This window comes from Gadus morhua, chromosome 7 (genome assembly GCF_902167405.1).
Source record: "Gadus morhua chromosome 7, gadMor3.0, whole genome shotgun sequence".
Taxonomy (NCBI): domain Eukaryota; kingdom Metazoa; phylum Chordata; class Actinopteri; order Gadiformes; family Gadidae; genus Gadus; species Gadus morhua.
The window spans coordinates 801,098-810,587 of NC_044054.1; positions in this window are offsets into that span (position 1 = coordinate 801,098).

Here is a 9,490-nt window from a genome sequence, read left to right on the forward strand (position 1 = left end):
TACAGGTCATTATTTAACAATACAACAATGAACATATATCTTGTTATCATACAATCATATGGTCAAACAGCACTCAAACAAAAGTATCCATAGAAATCCTGAGCTAACACTTTTGGTTATGTGCTACAAGGTCATACAATTTTCAACATGTGCAAAAGTAAAGTAAAAATTGGTAGTCATAATACAATTTTAAAAATTCTAAATGATTCATAGGCTAGCATGGATATGGGTGGTTCAGGTGATCTTCGTGTATTGCATGTGGGTGGTTTTGGGCGTTGTTATTATCGTAGCCATTGTTTCTTCTGTCGCCGTCGGGCCTGTAATTCATGAACCCAAGACTCGTCCCTCCTTGTCAAGGGCTCAGCTCACAAAGAGGTTTATTTTACATCATGGGAGCTTCCAAACAGGTTCTCCATCGTCGTCGTGTCAGCAACAGGGTGGCCTGTAAACAACCGTCTCAAAGAAGATCAACAGTACCATTATCAATGCAGCGATACAGAAATAAAGGGTTGCACTCGCAACCAAACAATACTATATAATAACAAACAACTCGTCTTGGTGGTTCAATAATTAATTATTCAAATAAATCCGGGATATTGATTATCTTATATACAGGCGCTTCTACTAGAATAGTATAGGTGTTGACTATTCTACATATTACAGCTGGATAGGGTCGGGCCCCTCAGGTGATGTCTCGTCCACTTTCACCGGATCATATCTGATCCCCATGTAAGCCTGAATGGCACTTGGCGCTTCTGTAGCGCCCACTGCTGTGGTGATCAGCCGATGCAGTAGCCCTCGTGCGCAGGGAATACAACGGCAGCCGGCTACAATTAACACGGTTACTGCCATTATTTCCGCGACGGGCACTGACTGGATCATGCCTTTCCACCTCCCAAACATATTCTCCATCCATCCTGTCAAAGGGTCATAATGCCGGAGTTCTCTGCCTATTCGAACCTGAGGGATTGTAATCGTGCCAGTGCCCTGGCCACCAACACATCCGGAGCTGTGTTATTGGGGATAAAAGTACAACATGTTGTGACTATCACATGTTGTGACTTCGATTTGGAAGTCGAAAGTCGGAATTGGGAAGGTTCCAACTTCCAAATCGACATATGTTCAATGGTGATACTTCCAAATCCCAACTTCCAAATCTACATATGTTCAATGGTGACACTGACAAATTCCATCTTCCAACTTCCAAATCGACACATGTTCAATGTGACACTGACAAAAATTCCAAATTGGGCAGTGTAAGGTCTGGCTGGAATCTGGGTGACACTGACAAATTCCAACTTCCAAATCCACACATGTTCATACTTCCAACTTCCAAATCGACACATGTTCAATGGTGACTGACAAATTCCAACTTCCAACTCGAAATATGTTCAATGGTGACACTCTGACAAAAATTCCAAATTGGGCAGTGTAAGTTCTGGCTGAATCTGGGTGACACTGACAAACTCACCGTTGAACATACAGTATATATAGATTCCCGAGCAGGCACCTTGCTCCCTTCTTCATCCACTCGACGGGCTTCCATCAAGTCTTCAGGGCTTGGTGGTTGCGCACTGGGTTTCAAATCAGGAGTGGCCTTGTTGGTGTCCATATTGCGATGTTCGGCCGTGATCTTCGTTCTCTGGGTTAGGGTTAGGTACGGACACAAGGCTTTCTTTGTGTTACGGGCATTTATAGATCCAAGTGTGACCGGCTGAATCTGCGTTGTGTTTGCCTGCAGTCAAAGTGTTCATTTTGTTTTGCTAAATCCAGATTTTTTTTTCAGTCATGATCTTTTGTAATTGGCTGCAAAGATAGGGCACACAACATAGGCTTGGGTGCCTTCTTGGGGGCTCTTCTTGGCCGCTTCCTTCTTGTAATAACAGTAATAACAGGTTTTGCAGTCATATAGATATTCAGAGCTCTGAGAGAAGATGGGAAACATAATCCAACAGGAAAAGGCTTGCTTAACAAAGCATGGAAAATGAGATTTACCTGTCGAAAGAACAAAACTGCCTCGTCACATAGCTAGAATAACTACTGTATTAAGGAACAGCCTATAAAATAAAAATACACAAGGATGCACAGAAAACATGTACCTTTAAATTGCACTGATAAAACTATTTTCCATCAACTTAATAAGAAGAGTGAGGTTACAAATTGTAATTACATTTGACAAAGTACTCATTCTTAACAGACAATTCAATTAAACTTTGAGTAAAGTCACCCTAGACCCCTGAATCAAATTTGTTACCATCGTCCCCCGTAACCAACATTGGTATTCATGCAGGTATTCATTCCTGCCATATTTGAATGGCAGGAATGAATACCTGCCATTCAAATAGCCTATTCACCCCTCTTATACAGGAGCCTAGAGCTGAAGACTATCGTCGTCGTTACCATCGTCCCCCGTAACCAACAGTTAAGAGGCACCAAGGAATGAATACCTGCCATTCAAATTGCCTATTCCTCCAATGCCTCCCAATGCTTCCTCTTGATTCACCAATCTGATTCAAAACTAGAACAAACCAAACTCCCATAAGATATTCAAGTAATTTCAAATAACACAATAGGGGATTATCACGCTTCCTGTTCCGGTGGCGGGATTTGTCTTCGTTGTGCATGAACACTTCCGGCGCACTTCCACCATGGCTGAAACAAAGGCGAGATGTCACTGCTCTCTGTTCCACTTTGTACATCTAACAAACAACACCAACCCTACTTAAGTTTTCATGGATTCCCGACTGAAATGAGTCTAAGGAAGAAGTGGATTCAAGCGGTTCGCCGGGATGAAGGGCCAAACTTTAAAATAAAACAAGGTAGCATGTTTGTTTGTAGCCGGCACTTTAGTGAATCAGACTACAAACGCTACAGCTAGCAACCAACCGGGGTCACACCAAGTGACTGAAAATCGGGTCTTTACCCTCCCGTTTCCAGTGGAACAACTGGGGACTGCCAAGAAGGGGGTCTGTTTATAAAAGAGCATCAACTCGCTTAGGCCATGACGTTCACCCATCCCTTCCTCTGGAGCAACCGCTGCCCTGTGAATAAGAGCCGATGGAGGAGATCTCAGCTTCGGTGGTGATGACAGAACATGATTTCGGTTCTGCTCCTAAACCAGGTTGTCAGTGTTTGTTAGTGTTCTGAAATATTGGCTTACTATTACCCCATACTGTTCTTAAACCACCTACCTGACAGGATGTACTACCTATGGTTTAATCACAGAATGGGCTATAAGTAGGTTATACCGGAGGTAGGTCAACTTTTCAGAACTCAGGCACAACATGTTTAGTCTTATTAATGTCCCAGCATTTGACCAAACCACAATGTGAAAAGCTTCATCACAAGTACAAATGTTGCATTTATATCTTACTTAATTAATTGTAAGGTGAATATTGAGCTATAAAAAGCAAAATTTAAAAGCAATATTGAGCTACAAAAAGCAATTTCTTTAGAGGTCCAAACTGCTTCCAATATGCAAGTCACAGCCAAAATCTGGGTTAGATGTTTTAATTTCATCGCATACAGGTGCACTGGATGCTGCTGCTGTAAACATACAGCAATTGGAAGAAACAGTCAAGGCGCTGATGAGAGCTGTCACAGCTGAAAGTGCATTTTCACAGATTCTGTGTCTCAGACGCGGACATCCTTTTTTTACACCAGATTCACGTCAGAGATGTTTTTTGTGACTTCTGGGAGGTTATTCAACCATCTGCCTCCATGTTGGTTTATTGGTCGAAAGCTCAGAAAAGAAACAAACATTGAACCCATTTCTCCCAGTCCAACGTGTAGACTGCAACTGGTTGAGTTTTTTCTCTTCTGCTGCCGGGTTGCTGCAGGCCTGCAAGAGAAGGTGCTGGCTGACATGTTTCAGGTCAGTGTGTCCACTGTCTCCCATGTTGTTATACCGTGGGCCAACTACCGTTACCTGCTCCTTGGCTCCCTCCCCATCTGGATGAGTAAACTGCAAGTCAAGAACATCATGCCAAGATAATTTGTGCAGTACAGTCCAGATGTTCGGGTAATCATCAACTGCAACCGAGGTGGCAAGTCGATGATAACCCGAACATCATCTTACAAGAACACAACAACCTTTAAGAAGGCCTTGATTGGGATTGCCCCTTGTAGTGCTGTGACTTTGTGTCAAGTCTCTTTACCGGCTCCATCTCCGACCCAGAGCTGACTGAACGAAGTGGACTGCTGGATTTACTGGAGCCAGGAGATGGCTGCATGGCAGACAAGGGTTTCACCATCGAGAAGACCACTAGCTGATCGTGGGGCAACGCTGATTATACCACCCTTCAAGATGACAGGTAGGCATGAAAGGAATGAACATTTCAAATTAAAACTTTGACCCAAATGTGACCATTAAGATATGCAGACAAATGTTTAAGATGGACTGAAGCACTCACAATAATATTACTAATTAATTTATCTCTAACCACTGCGCAGTTCACTGAAGAGGATGCTCTGAAAAACACAAGCAATCGCTCGACCTTCGAATCCTCGTAGAAAGAGCAATAGGCAGAGTCAAGGAATAACCGCATCTGGGAACGCACTGTCCTGTTCACCTTGTCTGCGACAGTCAATCAGCTGTGGACCGTCTGCTGTGTGATGACCAACTTCCAGGGACCACTTGATTTAAAAGGCTACATCCCTGTTGAAGTGTTTCTACTCAAACATGTACCTATAATGTTAAATATAATATATTAATATATTAAAACGAGAGGCACTGACATTTGGAGTGGTCCCTTCATTTTTTCCGGAGCTGTAATTTTGTACACTGAAAACATTTGTCATATATTGAATGACATTAATGTAATTGAATGAGAAGTCTTTTCATCTATAATCAATTTTTAAAGTCCAGTCAGTCCATCCTGAAAGTATTCAAATTAAGGTTAATATATAATGCAGTAAATGATGTACTCAGAAAAAGAGAATGAATTAAATCCTTTTATTCTTTCAGTTCCTTTATTCATTCAGTTAATTTCACATTCATTTCACTTTCTGCTGAAGATACACATTCATATATGTACCAAAGAAGTACCAGTCTACCTTATTTTTCATCTCTTATCCTTTCATCCCTCCAGACTGAGCTGACGCCAAACCGACGTTAGCATAAGCCAACCTACCTAGCGTAAGCTAGCTAGCAGACACTCGCATTAGTAGTCGTTATATTTCTCGAAAAATAAACAATCCCTTGTCCAGTTTGGAGCGGGCTGTTATGGAGTGTTGTTCGGTAAGTCTGTGAACTTCAGAAAACGTGACTTTGGGTACATTTACCAGGGATGTCGTGAAAGTGAACTGCCGGTCCTCCATCATCAGTTCGCCAGAGTGATGAGTGGTTCACCGGATGTCACAGTGCACAATGAACACCGAATGCGGAAGTACTACGTATCAGCGTGATAATCCCCTATAACTTAGACCTCACCCGCAGAGGGAGTGAAAAAATAACGCCAGACCCAGAGCTTTACAGTGTCAATATACACGTTACAAAATGAGACCCATTCTACTGACTCAGTGGGACAGATTGCACCATCCGGAGATTTCACATCAAAGATGTGAGGATGAGAATGTGCTGCTAATGGCTGCGGCTGCCCACTGTGAACCTTGCACGTAGTAAGTTGGTGTGACAGTGATGAGTTTGTTTTGTAGTTCTGGCTTGGACACTGCACAGTGTCGAACAGCTCACGAGAGATGTACTCCTCCGGCACCCGATAGGTTAGGGTTAGGTAAATTAAAATATCTCATGGATCTCCCCACGTCATCCGACGACTTCGCAGTTAGGATAGAGGTCCAAGGCAAGGCACTGGCCGGCGCATGTTATTCTTGGTCTTAATGTCCTCGTGTACTTTGACCCATTCTTTCGAATGAAGTAGTTTTCGTTTCCAGTTTGGATTTTTTTCAGGTTGGTACGTTATTCATATTGTAGTTTGGTTCTTTAATGTTGGCATTTGTTTTTGGTTTTATTCAATGTTTTTGTGCAAAAGATTTACTTTTTCTTTTAAAGTTTGGTTTATATTATTTTGAAAAATCTCTTCAAGAACTGCAGGACATGTCATCAGTTGTGGTCCCCGGGATCATAGAGTGTTTCGGCCGTTATCACAAGACACTCTCACCCGAGGGTGGCCCCCCCGAGGTCAATCAACTCTCGGGAATGTCCCACAACCCATCAAGAACTATTTCCTTTTATAGGGTTTCTATGGTTGGTTTAGCTGTATAGTTGTTTAAGTAATTGTCATTATTACCGTTTTGTTGTTTACTGTTCTTTGTTTTTTGGTGTTAAGATGGGATAGATTTTTCGTTAGTGCTCCTCGGTTGGTTTTAAGATAGGATAGATTTCTCCTCGTTCGGTTGGTGTTAAAATGGGATAGATTTTTCCTTAGTGCTCCTCGGTTGGTTTTAGGATAGGATAGATTTCTCCTTGTCCGTTTGGTGTTAAGATGGGATAGATTTTTCGTTAGTGCTCCTCGGTTGGTTTTAAGATAGGATAGATTTCTCCTCGTTCGGTTGGTGTTAAAATGGGATAGATTTTTCCTTAGTGCTCCTCGGTTGGTTTTAGGATAGGATAGATTTCTCCTTGTCCGTTTGGTGTTAAGATGGGAAAGATTTTCTCGTTAGTGCTCCACATTTGGTGCCTCATAAGGCTAAAGATTAAGGTTAGGGGTCGGGATAGCCACTCGGGTTAAGGTTAGGGAATAAGGCTAAAGGTTAAGGTTAGGATTTAGATAAGTGGTAGGGATAGCCACTCGGGTTAAGGTTAGGGAATAAGGCTAAAGGTTAAGGTTAGGATTTAGATAAGTGGTAGGGATAGCCACTTGGGTTAAGGTTAGGGTATAAGGCTAAAGGTTAAGGTTAGGATTTAGATAAGTGGTGGGGATAGCCACTCGGGTTAAGGTTAGGGAATAAGGCTAAAGGTTAAAGGCCCATTATGCAACTTTTTTAGCCAAAATTACATTAAGTATGCAGGTTGAGAGTTATGCTGATGGTTCTGCATCGATTTCTGGGTCGATTGGTGGGTGTGTCATTTTCCCATGTCGCCTCTACAGTGAAAAAGCGCATATGCAACTTGATCTGCTCGGACAGGGACATTCCGGATGTGACGCAGCGGAAGTATCCTCGAAAATGTAGTCAGATTGTAGTTTCGAAAATGCTTTACGGCACAGACACACACCCAAACATGGCACCGGCTAGATATAAACAGCCAGTTGCGAGGCAATTGTTGCATTCATCATGGATCAATCGACTGATAAGGGACCCAAGAGGCGACTGTTGGTGGAACAAAAGAAGAATGGACCAGAAAATAGATCAGACACGAGTGAAAGGGGAACTATGCAACTTTTTTGGCCTGATTTACCTTAATATAACAGGCTAGGAGTCATTGCGATGGTTCCAGTATACATTTTTGTTCGATTGTTCGTTGTTTCGACTCCCCCTTGCGCATCTTGGCGGAGAAAAGGAATATGATTCTGCCGGCGACCCGCCGCCCACTCTCGCGGGAGTCTCGGGTCTCGCGAAGTAACGAATTGCTTTACGGCACAGACCCCCAAACACGGAACCGGCTCGATATAAACACAAGTAACTAAGGGATTGTTACATTCATCATAGATCAGCCGACTAAAAAGAGACAGAGAAACCCAATGTCGGAGGAACAGAAGAGAAAAGGGAGACTGACCGACAGAGAGGCCAGACACGAGTAAACGTTGGGCAAGCTTTTCAGGAATAGCGTGAACTGAAAGAAAAAGAAGACTGCAAATCAGACTCCGATTTGGCCGTGTTGCTTTTGAAATTGAAAGTACCCTTGGGTGAACTTTGTCCTCGTGGTATACTTGATGTTGATAGTCTCTGTACAAATGTGTTTGCTCAACCATTTTGTTGTGAGCCCTGTAAAAATGGTTTTCTCGACCGTTTTGTTGTGAGCCCTGTATGTTTCTAGCTTGCTTGTTGGTTGCAACCATATAAACACCTTTGTTTCCATTGCTGTTCGTCTGTCTCGTCCCCCAGATACAGACTGAATCCCCGAATCCAGGTTCTTGTTTATTTAGATTATTATGTTGGCCAACACTCTCACACTGATTGTTCTGTTCAACATAAGATAAAACAATTATAATCTAGGATATAAATTCTCCCCGTCAACTATAAAAAAGGATGGCTTTATGTTTATTGCAATACAAATACACAATTTTAAAAATGCATAACCTTGCCTACACTTTATGAACATCTACTTCGGACATGGCTCCACGCATTCGCCGGCTTCTTTGAAAACAAATGCACATGGCTCGCGTAGAAGTGCATGGGGAAGGGTCGTCAACGAGTTGTTACGACAGTTTTATAAAATATCTACTACGAAGCTGAAGGGGGCGCTGTGTAGAGAAATGTGCGTGCCAAAACAAAGAAAACAGCGAAGAAATTCCCGAAGTTGCATAGTGGGCCTTTAAGGTAAGGATTTAGATAAGTGGTAGGGATAGCCACTCGGGTTAAGGTTAGGGAATAAGGCTAAGGGTTAGGATTTAGATTTAGATAAGTGGTAGGGATAAAGTCTAAAGAAAATAGTTCCATACACTGCATAACCCCAGGAAATGTTAAAACAATTACAAAATAACCTGCACCTCATACATAGCATAGCATCAGGTAATTTAATATTGTTTCGTTTTAAATAAAGCAAGAAAAACTTGCCCCAGATTTGTCCTTTGCCTTCGTTGGTCAATTTGGTATGATAACTATGAAGTCGAAGGGAGGAAATAGTATCTAACGTGTGTGAGAGAAATATAGTAGAGATGCAGGCTCTCTGCGGGTCTGGCTATGTGTTCTGCCCTCCAATCTCTCTGTCGACTTTTATAGGGTCAAGTGGGCGTGGCCAACGTGACGTAATGGTTCCTCCCTCCTCGCCTGTTTAATGGTGTTTGATCCCGCTTCCTAGTGGCTATGTGAGGGTTATGCAATTTGTGTGTTCGATTTTTAATTTAAGTCTTTTATTGTACATGGTTAAAATAAATCAATAAAATAATACAAACAAAAACAATTGAGCAGTAAAAAACGAAAGAAATAAATTAAAAACAAACAAATGGGATCCTCAGGATCCTAAGCAACAATTACATAGCTCAAATAACATAGTTCATGTTCAAAAGGGATAGGAAGAAGTTAAAAAAAAACTTTTCTGGTCCTACCCCCTCTTATTTTTTATAATTGTTTTCCAAAAAATAAATCTTCAATATGAATCAGTAAGTGTCTATTATGTTTAGCTCGTGGGTTAAACAAATCAAAACTTTTCGACAAGACAATATCAAAATAAAATAATGGAACAGATGAACGAAAACCATCAAATTGAAAACAGCATAACAGAAATTCACTGCTCCAGCTCATAACAATTCAATGTTTTTCTTCTGAAGAGTTTTTGAAATTTTGATATAGTTGTACATTTTTTCAGCTCATCATTGCAGTTGTTCCACAGACTTACAGCCTTTGTCGTTATACAGTGCAGTTTTGTATT